The following is a 10080-nucleotide window of genomic DNA, read 5'->3' on the forward strand; positions in this document are numbered from 1 at the left end:
TAATAATCAAGAACATGATCAATTAAGAACACTTAGGCACCATATGAACCCTATTAGAACTAGTGCCCCATCTTGTTTAGTTTTTCCTCCTGATGCATCTAATTTCAACTTTAAACCTCAAATTATTCAACTTTTACCAAATTTTCATGGCTTAGATTCTGAAAATCCATATTTACATCTAAGAGAATTTGAGGAAGTTTGTAACACTTATAATGATCAAAATTGTAGCATGGATATAGTTCGATTAAAGCTTTTCCCTTTTTCTTTAAAAGATAAAGCTAAAACATGGCTACAAAATTTGAGATCAAGTTCAATAAGATCATAGGAAGAAATGCAACAATAATTTCTCAAAAAGTTTTTTCCTTCCCATAGAACAAACTCTTTTAAAAGACAAATTACTACTTTTTCTCAAAAACAAGGAGAAACATTTTATCAATGTTGGGATCGATATAAAGAATTACTTAATACATGCCCACATCATGGTTTTGAAACATGGAGAATAGTTTCTCACTTTTATGAAGGTCTAATACCTAAAGATAGGCAAATGATAGAATTCATGTGTAATGGAACTTTTTAAGATAAAAACCCAAATGAAGCTATGGAGTATTTGGATTCATTAGCAGAAAATGCTCAAAATTGGGATAATATAGGCACAATAGAACCACCAACAACTAAAATCAATAATTCAACAAATGGGGGTGGTATCTATAATCTTAAAGATGATATAGATATTCAAGCTAAACTTGCATCTTTAGCAAGAAAAATTGAGTCATTAGAAATGAAAAAGAGTGGTCAATTAAAAAGTATTCAAGAAATTGTTTGTCATATATGTGATACACATGATCATGCTACAAAAGATTGTCCAACATTACCTTCATTTAAAGAATGTCTCCATGAACAAGCAAATTATGTTAACAATTATAAAAAACCAATACTAGATCCTTTTTCAACATCATATAATCCTGGATGGAAAAATCATCCTAATTTTAGTTGGAGGAATGATAATAATGCACAACCCTCACAACAATATTTTCAAAATAACCAAAATCATCAAGGTTATATTCCTTATGTTACACCTCCAAGAAAAAACTTTGAAGATGTAATTCATGCATTTATCCAAAAGCAAGAATCTATCAATATTCAAAACAGTCAATCTATGACTGATTTGAAAGAAACTCTTGCAAAATTTGCATCTGCACTTAATATTCATGAAAAAGGAAAATTTCCATCTCAACCTCAACCTAATCCTAAAAATCAAAATCAAGAATTAAAAAATGAAAAAATTGATCAAATAAAATCTGTTATTACCCTTAGAAGTGGTAAAATAGTTAATGATCCATATAGTAATGAAAACAAGGATCATTTAAAATCAAAGAGTAAGGATGATAATCCTGATACTTTTGAGAATGATGATACCTTAAATTCTAAAAATAATATGTTGAATGATAAATCATCTGAAATAGTAAATGAATCAAATAAACCTCCACCATTTCCTCATGCATTAACAAATCATAAAAAACAAAAAAATGATTCTGATATCTATGAAGTTTTTAAACAAGTAAAGATAAATATTCCATTATTAGATGCTATTAAACAAGTACCTTCATATGCAAAATTTTTAAAAGACTTATGTACTGTGAAGAGAAAATTGCATGTGAAGAAGAAAGCATTCTTGGCTGAACAAGTAAGTTCTATTCTTCAAAATAATTCTAGTTTAAAATATAAAGATCCTGGTTGTCCAACAATTTCATGTATTATTGGAGAAAATAAAATTAAAAAAGCTTTGTTAGATTTGGGAGCAAGTGTGAATTTACTTCCTTATTCAGTTTATGAAAAACTTAATTTAGGAGAATTAAAACCCACTTCTGTTACTCTCTTACTGGCGGATAGGTCAATCAAAATACCTAGAGGTATTGTAGAAGATGTGTTGGTTCAAGTTGATAAATTCATATATCCTGTAGATTTTATTGTTTTGGATACACAACCAATAGAAGTACATAATGAAATTCCAGTAATATTGGGACGACCATTTCTAGCAACTTCAAATGCTTTAATTAATTGTCGAAATGGAATAATGAAATTGTCTTTTGGAAATATGACTCTAGAACTTAATGTGTTCAATTTATGTAAACAACCAAGTATTAATGAAAATGAATATGATAATGAAATTGAAACAATTATGGAAGAAAATATACAAGAAGAAAACTTAAATCAACAATCTGAAGTTTTTTCAATAGAAAGTTTTGAGTCTGAAAATAATTTTAAAAAAGATGATAATACAAAACTTGAATTAAAAGTTTTACCATTCGAATTGAAATATGTATTTCTTGGTGAAAATAAAACATTTCCTGTTGTAATTTCTTCCACTCTTCTACCAAATCAAGAAGAAGATTTAATTAAATTACTTAAGAAATATAAAAATGCAATTGGATGGACTTTGAAAGATATAAAAGGTATAAATCCTTTAATTTGCACACATAAAATTCATTTGGAAGAAAATGCTAAAACATATCAACAACCACAAAGAAGGTTAAATCCACATATGAAAGAAGTTGTTAAGAATGAAGTATTAAAACTATTAGACGCTGGAATTATCTATCCAATCTCAGATAGTAAATGGGTAAGTCCAACACAAGTAGTACCTAAAAAGTCAGGCATCACTGTTATAAAAAATGAAAAGGGAGAGTTATTACAAGCTAGGATTCCATCTAGTTGGCGTATGTGTATTGATTATAGAAAATTAAATGATGCAACTAGAAAAGATCATTTCCCACTACCATTTTTAGATCAAATTCTAGAAAAAGTAGCAGGAAATTCTTATTACTGTTTTCTTGATGGGTATTCGGGGTATTATCAAATACCTATATCATTAGAAGATCAAGAAAAAACTACTTTCACTTGTCCTTTCGGAACTTTTGCATTTAAAAGAATGCCATTTGGTTTATGTAATGCTCCGGCTACTTTTCAAAGATGCATGTTAAGTATTTTCAGTGATATGATTGAAGAATTTGTAGAAGTTTTTATGGATGATATAACTGTTTTTGGAAACTCATTTGAAAATTGTCTTAAAAACCTAGAAGAAGTATTAAAACGATGTGAAGAAAAAAATCTTGTTTTAAATTGGGAAAAATGTCATTATATGGTTAAATCTGGGATTGTGTTAGGTCATGTGATATCTGAAAAAGGAATTGAAGTTGATAAAGCCAAAGTTGATGTTATTGCTAATTTAACATCACCAAAAACGGTCAAAGAAGTTCGATCATTCTTGGGTCATGCAGGTTTTTATAGAAGGTTTATAAAAAATTTCAGCATAATATCTAAACCAATTTCGAATCTTTTAACAAAAGATACACAATTTGAATGGACTCAGAAATGTGAAAATGCTTTTAAAAAAATAATTAATCTTTTAATTACATCACCTATTTTACAACCTCCAGATTGGTCTTTACCATTTGAATTAATGTGTGATGCAAGTGATTATGCTATAGGAGCTGTGTTAGGACAGAGAAAAGAAGGAAAACCGTATGCAATCTATTATGCTAGTAGAACCTTAAATAGTGCCCAAATAAATTATTCAACTACTGAAAAAGAATTACTTTCAGTAGTATTTGCATTAGATAAGTTTCGATCTTATTTAATTGGTTCTACTACTATTGTGTACACTGATCATTCTGCCGTAAAATATTTATCAAATAAACAAGATGCTAAGCCAAGATTAATACGGTGGATTTTATTGTTACAAGAATTTGATATTATAATTAAAGATAAAAAAGGAAAAGAAAATGTCGTAGCCGATCATTTATCTAGAATAATGACTGAATCATCTCATAATGAAATACCAATAAATGAAAATTTTCCAGATGATCAGTTGTTTTATGCTACTATTATGCCCTGGTTTGCTAACATTGTAAATTTTATTGTGACAAATAAAATGCCTTCTCATTGGAATTCACAGGATAAGAATAAATTCTTGATAGAAGTTAAAAAATTTTATTGGGATGATCCTTACTTGTTTAAGTATTGTCCTGACCAAATTTTTCGACGATGCATACCCGACAATGAAGTAAGTAATGTTATTAAATTTTGTCATTCTGAAGCATGTGGAGGTCATTTTTCATCCAATAAAACAGCTGCAAAAATCTTACAATGTGGATTTTATTGGCCCTCTTTATTCAAAGATACGCATTTATTTTGCAAATCTTGTGAAAACTGTCAGAAGATGGGATCAATTTCAAAACGAAACATGATGCCTTTAAATCCAATCATAATTATTGAAATATTCGATAGTTGGGGGATAGATTTTATGGGTCCATTTCCATTATCTTTTGGATATACGTACATTTTAGTCGCTGTTGATTATGTTTCAAAATGGATTGAAGCAATTGCATGTAGAACTAATGATCATAAAGTTGTTATAAAATTTTTAAAAGAAAATATTTTTAGTCGATTTGGAATACCTAGAGCAATAATTAGTGATGGGGGAAGTCATTTTATAAATAAATCATTTTCTTCTTTGTTAAGAAAATATGGCATTACACATAAAGTTTCTACCCCATATCATCCTCAAAGTAATGGTCAAGTTGAACTTGCAAATAGAGAAATAAAACAAATTTTAGAAAAAACAGTTAATCCAAATCGAAAAGATTGGTCTTTAAGATTAACTGATGCATTATGGGCATATAGAACTGCATTTAAGACATCATTAGGGATGTCACCATATAGGTTAGTTTTTGGTAAGCATTGTCATTTACCGGTTGAACTTGAACATAAAGCTTATTGGGCAATTAAAGCATTTAATATTAATTTAGATGATGCATCTAAATTAAGAAAATTGCAATTAAATGAACTAGAAGAATTAAGAAATGATGCATATGAAAATTCAAAGATTTATAAAGATAAAACTAAAGCCTTTCATGATAAAAATATTATGAGAAAGTCATTTGAAATTGGACAAAAAGTTTTACTTTATAATTCTCGTTTGCATTTATTTCCAGGAAAACTAAGATCGAGATGGTCAGGACCATTTATAGTTAAATTTGTTTATCCTCATGGTGCTGTTGATATTGAAAATCCTAAAAATAATGACGTGTTTAAAGTTAATGGGCAAAGACTTAAGCCTTTTATAGAAAATGAAATTCTTAATGATGATTTTATGCCTTTATATGATCCACAATAGTTGTTTGATATTTTCATTTTGTTTTTGCAGATTCTAGTTCATTTCCCGGTTAAGTGGCGGATAACGGTACTCCGTGACTATCTAAGTCGGTTTTTTCAGTTTTCCCAAAATAATTGAAATATATAATAATAATAATAATATGGATGCTTGTATTGTGAATCTTCGTAAATATTTTGCTTGTTTACCTGATAATGCGTTGAAAAAAATTTATAAAGCTAGATGTGAGCGACTAAGGTTGATGATGTCATATGGCATACCGAATGATATCCGGTTGATAATTGAAGCAAAAGTCCGATTGGTTGGGGAAGCAAGTGAAATAATAATAAGACATATGCCAGGATTTGGTAAAAGCACATATGCCAAGAAGCGAAGAGCTAAACGTATAGGTGGATGTCATAAATGTGCAAGGTGGACTTGTAAAGGGAAATGCAAAAATGTTGGAATGACATCAATGAATAGAGAAGATAAAATTTTATTCATTAAGAATGGTCTGAGTAAAGAGCCTTTGGATAATTTTCTAGAGGTTCTTGATACGCATTCTAGTGGGTACGTGCAAAATGAACTTCTTAAACTATGGTGGCAATTTCAACATGAGGAATATCAATATGGACGGTGGAATCAGCCTTATAAAGATCCTACTGTAGTAACGCATATCTGTTTAGATAAGTAAATATATATATACAATTTCGTCTCGGGAATCTGACGTTAAAAGACCCTGTTTGCCAATTTATAAGAAAATTGGATGGGAAGCATATCCTCGACTCATAGAAGGCGTTGAAGCCGTTACTGAACGTAAAATCAGAGGAAGATGTGAGCCACAATCACAACTACGCTGTATATATGTGTTTTAATTTATGTCATTTTTATTTTCTTTTAATAATAATAATTTCCTGTTCAAATATTGACTTTTGGCATGTTACGCTTATAAATTCATATGCTGTGATTTAACAATTGCAGAAAACATATTTCTCAACATGTCGACGTCCACGGTAAGTAAAATCAAAAATATTTGTGTATTTTGTGGATCTAGTGCAGGAAAAGATTCAATTTATGAAGAGGCAGCAGAAAAGCTTGGAATAACACTTGCTAAAAAAAAGATTCATTTGGTATATGGTGGTGGTGAAGTTGGTCTCATGGGAAAAGTTGCAAAAGCTGCGCATGCAGGTGGAAGTGAAGTCTTAGGCATTATTCCGACTACCTTAGCCAGTCTTACTGGACCAACAATAGGAGAAGAAATGAAAGTGGACAACGTGTATGAACGAATTACTCAAATGATTGAACATTCAGATGCTTTCATTGCTTTGCCAGGAGGTTTCGGTACTTTGGAAGAAATATTTCATACTGTTTGTTGGGCACAATTAAATATCCACAATAAGCCAATTGGTTTGTTAAATGTTAACAATTATTATGATAAACTGCTATCGTTTCTTGATGATGTTGTGGAACAGGGATTTATTTCATTAGCTTCGCGAAGGATGTTAGTTTCTGCTACAAGTGAAGGTGAACTTATTGATTTACTGCAAGGATTTAGTCATGAACCAGATCCATTCTTATCTCAACTTAATTGGCCAACATCCAAGAGTAAGAAAAGAAAATTCATGTGATGCTGAACTTGTGATTCAACGGTATGTTTTAATATTTTGTTTTCTCTTTAAGGTATGAAAAATCTCCTCTTCTTCTTCTCCTCTTAGTTTGTTTTTATAAAAAAATAAAAAAAATTATATTCATATATAGTAATAATAATAATTATAATTTTTAGTTCAATGACGAGTAAGGTGTCAGTAAAATGCACCTGAGACGCATTAGTTAATAATTATTGGAAAATCACAATACACTAGATTTTAATATTCATTATATTCAAATTACAGATTAAAAGAAAAATTAGTTTTTCATATACCAATTTATATATATATATTTTTGATCAGTTAATATAAAATGTATAATAGATGTGTTTATTTATATATATATATATATATATATATAATTGTGTGTGTTTTCAAATAAAATAATTTCTAAACTTTTTATGATAATATAGTTAAAAGATATGGTTTGTATGGTTGTTAACATGTATAATTGAAAGAATTCTTTTTGTTAAAGTATAATATATACTCACACATCTTTTGTGAGTAAGTGGTGAGAAATGAGAAAACAATTAATAAACTTTTATTGATTATTAAAAAATGGTTAATTACAAGAATATAACTCCCCTATAAAAAAAATATTGATTATAAAAAAAAATAGAAGATAAATAACGGACTGCAAAGTTCTTTGTTCATTGTAATTGTTTTTTTTAGATTTGATTGATGTACTATAAATGTGTTCTAAAAAAAAATCCATCAATCAATATGTTCTAAAAAAAAAGATTTGTTTGTGTTGGATAAGTTTCAAAGGTAGTCGAATGTATCCATTATATAAATGTTTATATATGTAGACATTTATGGTAGAATGTTTGGAAAAAAAAATTATGTCATTGTAAAACTTTGCAGTCACGTTAATAAAAAAAAAAAAAAAAAAAGAGAAAAAAAAGAGGATTTTATTCTTTGTAAATTTTCCTATTTTGTTTTCAATATTAGTTTATTTAATTGTCTGCTTTATTAATTAGCCTTTTTCAATGAGAGTTAATAATCATTCCAACTCCATGAGTGTAAATCAGCTATCCATTAAATATTTTGACCTGAAAGAATATGGAGTTGAGGCTTTTACAAAAAAATTCTCGATATTATACATGTTATGGTGGGTGGTGTGAATTATCTTTTTGACTATATTATCATAAAAAAATTTAGAAATTAAAAATATATATATATATATTGTTACTTTATATATCATGTGAAAATAATAATAAAAACAAATCTAATTATATATTATTATATTAAATGAATATATATATATATAAATCGGTATATGAGTTTGTTTTTAAAATGACTATGTTTGTATATTTGAATATATAAAAGGAATAAAGAATCTAGGTTGTGATTTTCCGATAAATTTTATTACTAAGGGACTAGTAATAAGATAGTGTGGGGGTGTGATGAAACTTAAAATTAATAATTTATTATATGTTAAAACCTATATTTTAAAATTTAAGTTTCATTAAAATTATAAAATTATGTTATTTTAGTATTGTGTGTTTATATTTAAATGTCTTACTAAATATGTTTTATTTTCAGGTTTTCTACGTGTTGGTAAAATAATGATAACTCAAGCTAGAAAATTCAAATGGAGGTGATTCAAATATTTTTGGAATCCTTGAGAAATTATCTACAACTTTGCAGAAGACATGATTGCCTAAAAAGTTGGTTAAGATGATCAAATTGTGAAAATATCAAAAGGAGGACAAATTTACTTTCACCATGACCAGCATATAGTAAAAAAATCATAACTATTTCAATATTTAACCAAATGAGGTGAACCAAGTGGCCAAATTCATCTACAGACAATTCCCCACATGTTTGCTGTTTTGAGCTGAGTCAAATTCGGTGATTAAAGTCGTGGAACAAAGCATTGAAAGAAGGGGCATGGAATTGAAGTTGGAGGAGACAAAGACTACTATTACAACTACATTGCATTAATAGAATTTTTGACCCTTTCTCTCATTTGGCCTATAAATAGAGGCCTTGTGCTAGCTTGAGAATCATTCTATCTCATTGTAAAATATAGTGTGAGTGTGTATAAAAGTTCTAAGTTCCAATATATTTTTCATTTTCCAAATTATGAGTGATGTTTTTAGTGTTGATCAAAAGTAAGTTCATGGAAAGCTAAATCTATTATGTCAAGGTGAAGAGGATGAATTCTTGGTGAAGTAAGATTGTTTATATTTTGTATATTCTTTCTTTATTTCTTTTCATTTTGCTAATTTCTTTTTATTGTAGGTATAAAAATGAATTATTTGTTGTTATCAATTTACATCAAATGCTTGATACCATTTAAGTGGTTATCTTGATTTGTTGTTTAATTTTGATACAATAAATATTTCATCAATTATTATTGTTATATTATACATACATATATATATATATATATATATAATTATATCATATATTTCATTTAGACGATAGCGTGGCTCTGCCGGTTGTTCTAAATGAAATATTATGATATCTAACAATCTAACATTTACTTTATCGCAACTAACTTTTACTTTCCGCATCTAACATTTACTTTATCGCAACTAACTTTTACTTTCCCGCAACTAACTTATTAAATCATATATTTCATTTAGGCAATAGCGTGGCTCTGCCGGTTGTTCTAAATGAAATATAATGATTTAATTTAACATTTATTTTATGCAGTTATATATTTATATAGTTATATATATAATCATAGGTACCATATATAAAATATCGGTGAATTCGGTATTTTCTATAATGGGAACTATATTATATTAGGTGTGTATTTAAATATTTTAATTTTCTTGGAACCATTATTTATGGTGGTTTCCTTTGTTTTACTTTTAGTTAAACAATATTGCATAAACCAAGAATAAATCCTCGAGCCTTGACAAAATTTATAATTTGTAAACTTTGTTCTTGCCTTTGGTAATCTATAAATTAATAAATTTAAACTTAAAATAACCTCTCTGTGGATCGATCTCGTACTTACGAAATATATTACTTGCAGACAACCTACACTTGGGTGAATTATAATTTAAGTAGTAGCAAACCCTAAACCAATTTTATCAGAAACTGATTTTTGTGAATTTTGCATTTCATTTAGTGCAGTAGATGACTTGTTCCAAGATTGAATGAGCTCAGTCTGTTTTGAGTTTTCAAGAATCAACTTTTGGATTAATAACTGATCTTTGTTTCTTTCTGCTTTTAACTCCGCAATTTCCCTTTTCAGACTCAGCCTGTCAACTGATTCATCAGTTTTGGTTTTATTGTGTGTGGGATCAGTTTGCTTTGCTTTGT

General features: G+C 28.4%; 1 non-coding gene across 1 annotated transcript; it reads right to left on the bottom strand.

The window, feature by feature from the left end:
• Positions 1 to 375: 375 nt before the first annotated feature.
• On the bottom strand, positions 376 to 486 carry LOC140974698 (small nucleolar RNA R71). The gene has a single exon (XR_012174854.1). It is a non-coding gene; the product is annotated as a small nucleolar RNA R71 (small nucleolar RNA).
• Between the last annotated feature and the right edge of the window lie 9594 nt (positions 487 to 10080).

The sequence above is a fragment of the Primulina huaijiensis genome, chromosome 3, assembly GCF_012295235.1.
Source record: "Primulina huaijiensis isolate GDHJ02 chromosome 3, ASM1229523v2, whole genome shotgun sequence".
Classification (NCBI taxonomy): domain Eukaryota; kingdom Viridiplantae; phylum Streptophyta; class Magnoliopsida; order Lamiales; family Gesneriaceae; genus Primulina; species Primulina huaijiensis.